At 41.4% G+C, this 10,313-nt stretch overlaps 1 pseudogene; it reads left to right on the top strand.

Annotated features, from left to right (window-relative positions):
• Nucleotides 1-1,732: 1,732 nt before the first annotated feature.
• On the top strand, nt 1,733-9,709 carry LOC132672003 (lethal(2) giant larvae protein homolog 1 pseudogene; annotated as a pseudogene).
• Nucleotides 9,710-10,313: the final 604 nt, after the last annotated feature.

Genomic DNA, 10,313 nt, shown 5'->3' with positions numbered 1-10,313 from the left:
AGATTTACAAGGTCCAAGAAATAGAATGGCAAGAACAATCATATCCATCTTTTTTATTGATTAGAATGTTGCAATTTTTAATTATCTATTCAATCTTACTTCCTCAGATTTTCACAAAATACTTTTTTCTAATTATCAACATCCACAAACATAAATTTGTTTATGACAGAAACTTAACCTTCTAAAACTTTATGAAATTACTTGGAGCTTGAGCTGCTTCAAGAAATTAAACTCTGCACTGGGGTTCAAAAGCTTTGGGGACATTCTAGAAGTTTTGCTTCACTGCAGTGACAATTAACAAGAGTTTCTGTGTGGTTGAAACACAAGAATTTTGTGGCTCCCTCTGACTGTAGTGATTACAAAGCATATTGGGCATATTGGGTCAACTGTATTATATTTTAAAAGGTCATCTATTTTGTTTAACATTAAAATTTTAATTTCAAGCAACACAGTGCAGCAAGATTGACCATATACTTATTCCAAATGTAAAAATAATGATTTTCTTAATTGATGATATGAACTAGTTACCCCAATCTTTAGATGATACAACCTATTTTGTCTCAGTGATATTTTAATTCCTAAATCCTGTTTTCTACAACATGTTGAGCATCAGAATTCTTGTCTCTATTTAATATCTACATCAAATATTCTCTGCCTCCTCATTATTCAAAGCAGAAATAAAGGAAGCTTAGGACTTCCCTTCTTTCTTAAGTCAACATTAATAGATATCCCCAAACTAGTTTCTCAACAAACTCAACTCTTCCTCTGCTGAAGAGAGAAGAGAAGCTCCTGAATGTCAAATTAGCCATTAAAGTAGAGACACAGAAGACAGAAAGTAATGTTTGCAGAAATAAATATCAGAACCAAATTGGATGGGAGGAGGATGAAAAATAATGGTGAACAATGAACTATAGATCATTGAAGCAGCGAATATGAGAAAAGGGAAGAGAAAAGCTTAGGGCAAATGATGGCACAAGGACAGCAGGCACCTTGTAAGAGGAACAAGGAAAAATAATACTAACAGGAAACATTTAAAACTCTGACAAAGAGAAGCAAACTCCTAACAGAAACCCATGAAACACTAATAGAGAATCAGAATTATTCTCTAAATTTTAAATAAGTTTTCCATCTATTCTGTCTCTATTGTGTTCTAATTCCTTAACACTAATCCAAGTGGATAGGGGTCATAGGCTTGCAAGTTCCCATTTACACATATAATTGGTCTGCACCTAAACCATTCTTTTCTTCCCAAATATCAGGATATTTTGGACAAAATAAAAACCCATAATCAACATCTTGATAACTGAAAGTCTGCTAAAGCCATTCATGTTTATCATAAAACTGTTTGAGCTTCACAATGGGTAAGCTACAGATGACTTCATGCTCCAGATTTCAACACAAGTGCATCAATCTCCCATTATCACCTATACCCTCTGCTTCCAAACACAGAGCAAGAGCCCACCCACTTGACAGTGGTCATCCACTCCGGCCAGCACTTACATTTCAGGTGGTGAGAGAGATACCGTGGTTAGGGACTGCCAGTACAAAAAGGAAAATGCCAGAGTTACAGAGAGTAGCCAGTTCACCAGATACAACAGAAACACCACCGGTACCTTTCAAGAATTAAGGAAACACCACCTGAGGAGGACTCCTTCAATCAATCATTCATTCAGTAAATGAATCATTTGTTTATTCATTCATTCAGTAAATATTCATCTAACATCTACCCACCATGTTCCTGGTACTATACAATCCTACAGCCTTGAGTCTTAACATTGTAATATCACACAGGTATTGATGCAAATAACCCAGTTCACAACAGTACCGATTATAAAACTTGAATTACCACTTTTTCCCACATTCTGATTATGCCTGGCCTTTCATGTGGGTTGTGTTCATAACTATTTGATACACTTGAGTAATTTCAGATAGATCCCCTGCTCACACAGAAGTACTTCGTTAATGGTCAAGTTACAACATAAGCTTTCATGAAACACTGTTCTCTTAAAAATATTCCCTGGAAATATTTCACCTTAATATGAATGAAACAACCCCTCTACCAGAGGAAAGAAAGGCTAGCATGAAAACATTGGAATACTGGGATACATAGAGTAAGGCACTGAGAAGGGCAGAGGGAGGCACAGCAAACCAGGCATGGCACCCCCATTTCATGATGGAGTCCAGGGCTGTCTTCACTTCGGCTCCAGGATGCGTACATTAAAATAATTCAGTTCAGAGTGAGTTGGTTATACATATTATTTGTCTTGCCCAAGTTGCAAAGTGAGATTTGCCATAATGTCATTCTGTAATTTGACATCTAACCCTTTCAATTCATGATTTTATAGATTTCAACCAAAACGAATAATCTTTCCTTTTGTTTTTTGTTTCCAGACACCTCTAACTGTTACCAAAATACAGGGCCAGATTATGCACTATCTAGATTTACTATTATTTTTTAGGTACTTTAACCAGAAATACATATGATATTATATACAGATTAAAGTTCATTTGTACATATATACATCACATATTTGCACTATATATTAAAATCGCTATTCGTATATACACCCACAACATGTTTTCCTCCTAAAATTAACTTAAAGCGATTGTAAGAGTTTGGTCAACATCATTATTCTATGTTTTAAAATAAACAGCTAACTGATGTACTTTCTATCCATAATAACTCAACTCTGAGCACAATTTGTGGCAGATTTTGGGTAATAAGCTTAAAAATAACAAATACTTAGCAAACACCTGACTACAGTAATTATTTGATGTAAATTAAGAATTAGCACTTTAGCCAGGGTTTTTTTCCCCTGAAAATGAGCTTGTTTGTAACTGTTAGAAGTTGATCAAATAATTGTTTTTTAAAAAACGACCATTTCTTTGCAAGGCCCATGTAAAATCAAAACAAAACAAATCTCATATTTAATCACTCGAAGCCAAAATTTGTGAACTTTCCTTTGAGTTGTGTAGATTTAGAAAGGATCACACCATAACTGAGCATTTTCTGAGAAAAATTATCTAACCAACCCCCAACTGTTCCCTTTTGTCATCTCGGAATCAGAGCTGGTGATTTCTAATAACAGGGAAAAGTGGGTGATGGCCCCCGGAGTTGCCATTGAGAGTAATTCCTGCAGTATTCTTAGGTGTGCCCTCGTTTTTCCAGAGGGGACAGTGGCTCCCGAACCAGATTTTGTATGCGTGTGGTTCCTTCCAGTTTACACCACAGCATGTTTGACTTCTCTACGGGGCTGTCCTTAGCCACCGCGACCTCGGTTCCTGCAGGTGACAGTATGGCTTTCTGCTGATTTATTAAAAATCTCCCATGTTATGGCTCCCGTGTACTCTCTGGAGTGTGATCATGTGACCAGTATAATCACAATCTGTCTCCCTGCTAACATTTCTCTACTTTGGTTATTTGTTTGATAAAGTGAGGAGCTTCCCTTTTGTTGCCCTTCATCAGAGCTTAATGTCTTTACTTTGGGATCAATATACTTTATGAATAATTTTATTTCCTTCTATTTTTATGGTCTTTTCTCCTCATTATCATACTGAGTTTATTAGCTGGTGCTGTCAGTATCTCTACCCTGTCATATGTTCCTGAGGTACAGTAAATATCACTTGTGTTGTAATTAATATGCACGCCCTGTGCAGTAATTAAAGTACAGACCCCTTCAACCAGCTGAGCTTCCTACACTAATTCCACCTTATCTTCATAATGAACTTATTGTAATCTGAAACTACTACTGAATATTGTTCAGTAAGGCTAGAAGAATGAAATCTAACGAGATGCAATAATATTTGTGAACATGTTAATATAAAAAATGAATTTAATTAGTCTAAATCTAATTAAATTTCCCATACAATTAAAAGCCTCCCCTTCCTTCCATTTTTTAAAATCTAACAAATGCCACATTATTGCCCTTTCAGTTCTTTCTACAAAGCAGCAGGCTGGACAAATGCCTTTTTTTCCCCTACAAGATATACACAGCAAAGCCAACAGGAACCAGAAACTGGAGAGTGACCTAGTAGGGAAACAGCTGAGTTCCTTTGAGGAACTACTATCTGAAACAGAAGAACTGCAAGATTTGGACAAATCAAAAATCTGACCTTTCTTTAAAAAAAAAAGAAAACTCAGGAAGAAGTTATCAAATTTATCAAACAATCTGTGAATCAAAAAATATGTTTTAAAAATGTCTAATACCTTATGTACATTGCAAATTACACCAAGGCACCATTCCTGTCCCCAGGGGGCTTATATTTTAATGGGAGAAAACATATTTCAATTCTTCAGATATTTATTGGGCACTTTCTGGAAATAATACAAACAATGAATGTCACAGAATTTCTAAGCAGGATACAAAAGGAAAAGTCTAGCACTAAACTCACACCTTGATAGACAGGGGAGAGAACATTTGGGGCAGGACACTAGCTGTTGCTGTACATATTCAGTTTTGCTAGAGAAAAAAGTCTGTGTAAGTTAGGAAAAAATAGACACAAAAGACTAAATCAAGATACATAATTGGCACAAAGGAGGAACATGGTGAGGAACCGCATGCACATTTAATATTACATTTACATTTACATTGTCAGGAAACATTTCAACGAGGTAAGCGGGTGCTTAGAGTGTAGAGCCATACTAGGCAGACGCTGGCAAACAAGCCCTCAAACTGGGTGAAAGGTCAGGCATGACCACAACAGTGCCAACAAATGGGATTCTTTCAAGTTGGAAAGATGCTACCAATAAGGCAGAGCCCTGCTTTTTTAATTATTCACAGTAATGCCTCGGATCTTGGAAGGAAAGAAATCATTTCCAAGATTGTGTATTACACTAAATTAGCACAGAGCACAGAACTGAATACTGGTACAACACACACACATAGAAATACATCATCTGGAGAATTAAGAAGTGGTTTTGTGGTCAAAACACCTGTCAGTGAGGGCGTCACATTTACTCCTACCATTGTTTTCTTTAAAACTATCCCTGCTGATGAGAGATTTATAAGACACGTTACCTAATGGATCACTTGCAAGGAAGTAACCAAGTTATGTCATCCTTACAGAAGTGGAATCTAAACTCCACTACCACCTGGCATCTGTTCTGGCATTCTCAGGGCTCCCCAAGAAAATCAACATCTATTCTTCCGCTGGACTGGATACGAACTTAATTGGGAAAGAATAAAGAAGCATTTAGAGCAGCATCCATGCAATAGTCACTGTAAAATTATCAGCGGACTTGCTTTTTGATATGAGATGTCCTTTGGCAACACTGCCTAACCCCATGCCCCAACTACCACTGCTAACACCACACAAGATTCTGCCAATGCCCTGCTCCCTATTTGGTCCTGAGCCTCTAGTCTGAATTTGCATTTTTTTCCCCTTAATGCATTAAGTATACAGAAGTTTGAAAACCTAGAATCATGTCAGGCCATTCCCTAATGTAATAAAATCAAGAAAATTTAAATTGCATGTAAATTACACCAGTCAGAAGGCAAGGAGTTCTAAGTAGAAACCTTATAGTCTAGGAAGTTGTCCTAAAAAGCAAACTTCTGAGAACTCTTTGCAACAAAGAGCTTCAGTGATGAAAACAAATAATATGTTGAGATGTATTGCTAAAGCTATGCATTGCAAATCAAAGGAACTAAAATAAAGTCAGGCATTCTCTAGAAGAGTGCTCACTATATTTTAAGGAAGATTTAAATGGACTTCAAAAGGGCAGCATGGAGAAAATGGAATGATACTGATACCAAAAATAAATTACAAAGAAAATCTGGGCTGTTTTGCTGTTAAAAAATAAAAGTTAAAACATGTTGACATCTACCTGATCGCAAATATGTTAACGGTGATCCTGACTATCAGAGGAAACCTATGCCTATACAGAAGGAAATCTGACAGGAATGAACGGAGATCCTAGAAGATACACTTAAAATTCCTAATTGAGAAAGTTTGGGTTATACCACCGAAAATCACTGAATCCAGAATGTCAACCCATTTTTAGAGAAGTCAAGACATGTGTGTACTAGTGGGTGTACTTGTGTCTGTGTCTGTATTGGGATATATGAGAAAACAAAAATTGGAGCTCAGAAAATTAAGTAATGTAAAATTTCCTTCAGTATGCTCTTCCAACATATTAAATGGAAATATAATCATTTATCTTAATTTACATTTGTTGATCTCTAAGCTTTGTGTTCAGTTCACTGTAGGACTTTAACCTAAAGCTGAAGAATAGTCTCAAATGGCAGGAAAAGTTCTAAAAATAAGCAAGTGTTGTTCATAAGTCTGTCTGCATCATTTCTGAAAATTGTTCATGTGAACGATGGGCTTGGCTTTGGAGCAAATATTTTGTGACTCATGATTTATTTTGCCTACTCAGCATAGTTTGGGAGCAATGCTAATGTTTATGAATTATCACACTAACTTGGAAATTATAGTGTAGTATTTGTAATTCATTGGGAACTTTCTTAGAAAGCAGATGTACTTATTGGTGAGGTTAGTGACAGTCTAGGAACCAAAGTAGACGACAAATGTCAACTCTATGCAGAATTTTTGCACCTGTGATGTATGTGTGTGTGTGTGTGTGTGTGTGTGTGTGTGTGTGTGTGTGTGCGCGCGCGCGCGCGCGCGAACACACGCGTGTGTGTGGGGGGGGGGTCAATTTCAAACTTCCATTTGGTGATACACTCTCAATTCTGTAACAGCTTGCAGACAAGCTGTGTTCATAAGGGAAATGTCATTAAGAAAGGTTTCATCATGAGCCTCCTGGTATCTTCTCTAGCTCTTCTCGTCAGTTTGTGTATATACTAGACCATCAACCCCTTAACATTACACAGTTGAGACAAAAAATAAAACATGATCACTTAATGATAAATGAGGTGGGAAACAGAACATTCTAGGATGCTTACCTGAAAAACTTCCTTAAAGGGAACGATTGATGATGAAGAGAAAGTTTAAAAACTGGGAATGCTAAGCTATTCTCATTCTGTGTTTGTACTGTGTGCGTGTGTGTGTGTATTTTTGCATTTAATGTATATATATATAATATTCTCAGGGCTCCCCAATATATAATATTAATATTTATATATTCTTTACTAATTTAATACTGCTGACATTGGTATAAAACACAAATAGCAACATTTCTCCCCCCATTCTTTCCAAATTTACTGAGGAGACTTTGCTAATGTACTTAAAACCTTTTAATGTACTAAATGTTGGAACTGTCATAATTTTCTTCTGTAGTTATGACTTCCCTTCAGTCATAAAAGCCCTAACGGTATTGTAAGATGTAAAAGCAAAACCAAAAACTCCAATTTGCCCTCCTTTTTTCTCTCCCTGGTTTAACTGAATGGGATTTGAAAATTAAATCTCACTGGTTTCCAAAACTCTACTCTCAAATTAACACAGAAGTGATTGAAGGCATTTTAAGGTACACCTGGTCAAACCATTATTTTAATGAGAAAATGACTTAGAAATTGGTAGATATAAAATATAGTTGGTTATGAACTAAGCCATGTCTCATAGTACAAATAGTTCAGGTAGATTCCATCTTGAATACTCTGATTACTCCACCTTTCTTGTACCTGGCTTCTCTTTCAAATAAAGACTAATGGCCAACTGTGGCAACTTAATCATGTATTGAGAAATGGTATAGTTAAAATCTAGAAAAATTATCCTCCTGTAAGCACTCAGCATTAAGACAGAGATTACCCGTTGGCTGTTACCTGCTTGGCCCATGTCGCCAACGTCCCCGCCAAACTGTGGGCCTGCATCCTGAGCTCTGGTGGGCTGCCATGCCCGCAGCCGGCCTCCAGCGCCGTTCAGCTGGCCCCATCACCAGGGGTCAAAACCTGGCCCAGGAGCCATCACGGTGAGGTCTGCTGCCGACCTGCAGTGAGGACGGCAATGTGTTCTGGGATGTCTCCAGCCGTGGTGCTGTGGCTGCTCTGCAAGCTAAGCACAACTGGCCTCTTCCAGGCAGATCGCAAGCATGCCAACAGTGTGGCCCATTGGCCCAGCATACACACCAACAGGCTTCACAAGACGACGGGCCACCATTCTGCAAGATGGGCTTCTTAGACATCCACAGTCACTATCCCAGGCTGGGCGCGGAAAAAGTGGCACCCTAAAAGAACACGGCCCAGATGGTGGTGGTGGGCACTGCAGGCTAGGTGCTGATGCTGGAACTAACGATGTGCCGTTGGAACAGGTGGTCAGCATGGACAGCATGGACCTCCTCTGAGACCGCCAGGGCTTCACATGGAAGGGCTACGAGGGGCTGAGGTCTCACCCTCCCGTTTCTGGTCCCATGTGCTGGTTCAGTGCCTGCCTCCAGCTGCCGTCACGTCCGTCATGCTCCACCTGGGAGCCATGTAGCCTTTGGCACCAGTCATGGCTATGGTCTCTTCAACCTCCAGTGCAAGAGCCCTGTGCTGGCCACGCGTACCCTTCACCCCAAAAAAGCTCCAGGCCATGAAGGGGCTGTGCTCCAAGCGAAATAGCGCCAGTCTTTCCTGCGCATCCATGAATTCAAAAGAGCTGCGTCTCAGACGAGAAACGGCAGCTACTGCTAACAGCAAGTTGCAGGAGGCCCACACGCAGAACAGGCCTGCCCCCGGGACTTGGTGATGACGCCGCTGCAGTCCCCATCAAGCCCTGCTGGCTGACCACTCCCTCTCCGGCACCATGCGCTGCCTCTACTTCGCTGGCACGTTCCTTGGATATGCAGCGCACCACCGACCTCCGCTTGGCACAGATTTCCGGCTCCATGTTTACCTGCGCAATGCGGGTGTGCGCTGCGAGGACCGCCGGAGAGGTGGGAGGAGGAGGGAAGGAGGTGCAACTAACGCACACGCTGGTGGTGGCTTCGCTGTGCCTGACATGCGCGATCGATCGCGCACAGCCGGCGCCCTGAGTGGCCTAGCGGGATTCCGCGCAGGCACCTGACTTGAAGGGGGATCATGCCCCACACACTGCACGTGCGGAGCAGTTCAGGGTGTTCACAATGCCGACGGTGAGTGCCAAGATCAAGTTCAAACTGATGACAAGGCTGTCTCCTGCACAAAATGGCACTGGCTTTGTTTGCCAGTGTGGCCTGTAAGGACTGTGCTAAGACCTGCCTGGCCTGCCTCACCAACCTAAGTGGAATCTAGTTCTTCTCTATGCATGGCCTGTGACCCCAGAACCACTATTCCTGCATCCGGAAGGAGAACATAAGTGTCATCTCCTCCTGTGTGTTCACATGCAAGAGTCAGGGCTTTTACCTGATGTTCCCAGTTGGAATTTGAAAGCTTTTCCTTAAGTGCTCAGAACATCCCAGAGCTGCTCAGCTCTCTGGACATTAGCAAGCGGCCCAATGCAGCCCATGCCAGCTACAGGTTCCCAGACTCACCCAAGCTGAGCCAGGCCAAAGGGACCCTGAGCATCATGCTGGCCCCATGAAGCTGTGATGGGAGTCCTGGTACTGTCTGCAGGGAGGGAGCTGACACCCCAGAAACATCAAGAGGCCATACTCTTGTGCATGTCCATGAACTCCGCCACCACACTGTGCCTACGCCACACTGGACACAACAGGAGATGAAAAGACATGAAAAATGTTCTGGGCTCCTCAGAGGAATCTGAAAAGAATCTGAGGAACCTAGTGTTAAGACAAGGCTCAAGCCTGAACCACCTTGATCGAATGAGGAAGATCAGAACCACCGGCCCACCATGAGACTGCTGGAAGCTGGGATCCAGCATCCCTGGCTCCTGCCTAGCCCTTCACATGGACCTACACCTGCTAGTCTGTGGGCTCCCGTGGGACCTGCCCACCCTGACTTCAGGGTGTGGACTCAGGACTGCCCAAAGCCTCTGGGGCAGATTCAGACTGACCCCTTTTACAGGCAGTGAGTACCCTGGAGGCCCGGTGCCACGGGGAAAGGAAAGCTGGGGCTGGCAGCCCATGCCACCTCCTACTCTACACATGCTTCTTCCCACCTCCCTTTGCAAAGAATATTTCTCTAATGCCTGTGCTAGGCAGGACAGTCATTTCTAAAACTATTTTGATGCTTGCTCCTGAGCCAGCTCCCTCCCACACACAGCCTGTGCATGAATGCACCCGTGTGTGTACATATATGTGACTGGGAGTGCCGCAGGGCATGCAGGTCCAGAACCCCGTAGGGGGTGGGGGTGGCTCACCAAGATGGGTTTCCCTGTAGATTGTACCTTGGGTTTTTTTTTTCCTCTTATTGTGTTAAAATTAGAGTTTTAATGTTAAAAATACAGCTTTTTTGACATTGAAAATGAAAGCATAGGGGCGCCTGGGTGGTTGAATTGGT

This window comes from Panthera onca, chromosome A3 (assembly GCF_046562875.1).
Source record: "Panthera onca isolate mPanOnc1 chromosome A3, mPanOnc1 haplotype 2, whole genome shotgun sequence".
Classification (NCBI taxonomy): domain Eukaryota; kingdom Metazoa; phylum Chordata; class Mammalia; order Carnivora; family Felidae; genus Panthera; species Panthera onca.
This window is presented reverse-complemented; position numbering and strand designations above follow the sequence as displayed.